Source organism: Fopius arisanus, unplaced genomic scaffold (assembly GCF_000806365.1).
Source record: "Fopius arisanus strain USDA-PBARC FA_bdor unplaced genomic scaffold, ASM80636v1 scaffold00017, whole genome shotgun sequence".
Taxonomy (NCBI): domain Eukaryota; kingdom Metazoa; phylum Arthropoda; class Insecta; order Hymenoptera; family Braconidae; genus Fopius; species Fopius arisanus.
The window spans coordinates 871,186-875,036 of record NW_011887756.1 but is presented as its reverse complement, the minus strand read 5'-3'; positions in this window follow the sequence as shown (position 1 = coordinate 875,036).

The following is a 3,851-nucleotide window of genomic DNA, read 5'->3' as shown; positions in this document are numbered from 1 at the left end:
CCGGACTTCTTATCCACCAACTCCGGTGAATTTATTATTCCGTTAATTTTCAACTCCGGAATGGCGAGCGGAAGACGTGTACTTAAGGGTAAAAATTTTTTTCAAGGAAAAAAAGAAATTTACCCTCAAGACACTTTCATACGTAGCAAGCTCATAATTAAAAAGATCCCTGAAGGAATAATATTACGGCTTTTGTTACAGTTATCTCATTAAAAAAAACTAATTGCTCAACCTAACTCCCTCAACACCTAATCGACAATTTTCCTGTATTTAATACACCATTTCCACTCTCGATGAGTAATTGAAGCCATTCCAATTCTCCAAGAGGCTTGGAAAAAGAAGTTTCTGATGTGCAAACTTACTTTTTCAATATCTCACACGATAATATCCCATGAGCTAATGGCCTTGAATGTTTTTTTTATAGTATTTGAAATGAAAAAAACTTTTTCTCGAACTAATGAAATAAATCCAGTCTCTCGATAAAATAAAAATCCCTCTCATCTCCCGACTAAACCACCATTTCCCGTTTATCCAAATTAAATCAATAACAACAATTTCACACTGAAATGGCAATAAATATTTGCCAGAGTGATTTACCATCCGTAGAAAGTTGTCGCTGACGAGGTCAACTTTCTCCAGCGACTCGAGCGACAAATTAAAAGGAAAAAGGTGTACAACCAACACGGAAATAACTCGACTACGACTAATTGCGATTTTCATGTCAGTCTGAGTGATCTCCCGCAAACAATATGAGGGGGATAGTAAAAAAAAATTAGTCACCCAGGAAAACGATAAAAAAAATATGCTGCATAGTAACGAGAAAACGAGCGGAATAAGCGAATACGTGGGGATCGTAAAGCCGAATTTACGATGCGACGAGGTGGGGAGAATTAAAAAAAAAAAAACTGCAAACCAGTCGTGTACTTATCATACACGATAACTGGGGAAGTACACCTGGGGTATCCGAGGGATGAATACAGTGGTCGAACGTATAATGTGTAAAAATGAAATGGAGATAAAAAGAATATGAAAAAAAGCCGACGGCAATATTCGGAATAGTGGGTAGACGCCGAGTTACTTGAAAAAAAAAATATTCTATTACCAAATGAATTGCCAACTGGGATGAAACAATTGCAGAAACTATTTGTTTCATGACTGACAGCCAACGGCTTAGACCAGACTGAAAAGTTATTCAAGGTGAATTCGTGATGGATATTGTTTCATGTGGGAGTTATTATTCCATGGGACAATGGTTTTCTATGGATTAGAAACAGGCAAAGTGAAACGACCATCAGACTGAAGCCACACACATAGTTGCCACACCGTTGAACTTTCAAACAGCTATTAATTAGCATCACCGAGTGGTCTAATTATATCGAATACTATTCACTGACTAGGTTGTATCGATTGTGAGGGCTAGTGAAGGAGTTTGGAATTTCACAGTTGACTGAATCCAATTTACAAGAATTATTTTTTTGACATTGACAATTATTCACGAAAAATATCATTAAAAATTCCGCAACAATTATGGAAAAATTATTGGATACTTCTGTTTGGATCTAAAAATCCTGGAGGATTTACTGTCAGATGTGATTAATGGATTTGCTTAGAGTGTGATTCCTGAGAATATGCATCAGGATTCATCAGAGAATCAGAGGGAAACTTGGGGCTTTCGTCTCGTCCTAAGGTATAATGCACTCTGAAATGTCGTACGCAATTCCCAAGCCGTACACTACAATTCAACAATTCCTCCAGACATCTCGGAATATCACGCAGAATTGCACCTCGAGGTGTGTCAAATCATGATGATTTGCGGATTCAATTAAAGATACACCGCGACATTGAAACCGAGTCACCGAACGCATATCCAGATTCTCACTGCCATTGAATTTAAATTCACCCTAGAATCCCCTCTATTTTTAATCTATCAAAAATCGAAAATAAATATCTCGTCTCAAAAAAGCCTTTAGATAAAACGAATAATAATGATTGATAATAATTATTCATAATTAATAATAATTATGTATTATCAATGACTGTTATTAATTTTTCTAATTATTAGATCTGATGCCATCATTAACCACCGGAGTATTGTATCATTACTGGAAAATGTGCTCATTAACTGGACGATAGTAACCGCTGATGATCTGATAATTACGAATGTTTTTGCTAATTATCGAATTGTTTTTGCTGAACAAATATATCCGGAAAATCGAGAATCCCCTCAGGTTTGCGTCCAACCACACGCATAATCCGACGGGCTTTACCTTTGTCTCTAATACCGAACTGTAGTTCCATTCGTGAAAATCGTAGGAGAGGATTGCATTGAAACCATATCCGGACTGTTATATAGAGTCGAGATAACACTGGGTTGCACTCCGCCAATTCAATATCAGTTCTAATGATTATTTAATAGGTTGACTCTTAACGTTCCGCTGATATCATAACCATTATCACTATTACCTCGAGAAAATATACATTAAAAAACTGGATACCATTGAAATAATATCAGTGAGAGTAGTGATGATAGAAAAAAAAAATGATAATAAAAATTTCTTAAGATATTTAAGATTCTGGAAAGATGAGTGTCAAATATAAAAAGAGAAATCCTTGGAAGGATAAACCGGAAGTCTTTCCCCTTGGGAATTGTGACAATTAAGAACTGAAGATTGAATCTGAATTCATCTTCACGCTTTCAGTTCTCAAATAAAAATAAAAATCTCAGATAAAAATCAGTGGTGCACGTGTTTTTCACTTGAAAGTTCAAGTGTAATTACAGCGTGATATCAGGTGAATTTCCCCACACGCATGAAATTTAACATGTGAAAGAGGTGAAGGCCCAGTGGTGGCTTTGATCGCAGGGGCATGTTGCCCTGAAACGAGAACGGAATGCAGATTATTTTGGGAATACGATCAAACGCGAATGAATCGGGTTAAAACCCAGTGGAGGTACCCTCCCTTGATGATGAGGGGTATGAAGTTCAAGTGGAGATCGGAAAGGGTTGTGCCACATGCCACAATGAAGAGGGAATTTGAAGGGATTAAGAGCGTGAAATGTTGACTCTTTGATCAAGACCCACTGTGCAGATCTCTCCATTCTCCATGATCATCTGATTAACAAAAACCCTCGCTTCTTCAGGGGTTCACAGAAATTGGATTACAGAATTTTCGAGACAATGAACAAGCAGAAGATTTTCAATTAAAATTGAAAATTTAAATTTAAATGAAAAATTGAAAGTTAAACTCGAATTGTTTAAAAATAAAAATGACATTGGGACTGATAAATTTTCAGAAAATCCTCACATTGTGGAGACAACGAAAAAACAACATGGGAGTATATAAAATACCTCTCAATACATATCGAGTTCCTTTTAACAACATCAGTGTAAATACACGACTGGCAGAGCAAAGAGATGGGATTCCCTCTCTAATTCTTCGTTTTACCCCTGGGATAGCGCACCGCTGCACACTATTCCTCAAACGTATCGGAAAAATCAGTCGAATTATCTGGATGACGGATATAGGAACGCCATTGTTTGATAAATAATCCAAAAAAACGAGGTTTATTCCTCCAGTTGTTTCAAAACCATCGCCAGTGGATTACAACCTCTCCCATTACCTCCAACTTCTTCATGACAGGTCGTGTTTTCCTCAGCAAACATCTCAGTCCCTCTCACCACGTACCAGCCATTGAATGGCAACAATCGATTGTTTGTTGGATCCATTGTTATCCGTAGTGCCTGTTCCGGACTGAGATGTTTGTCGATGAACACAATCGCCCAGGCACGATAGTCTACCCCAACACTCCCAATAAAATGTGATATCATCAAGAGATCCCAATCAATTTCCCC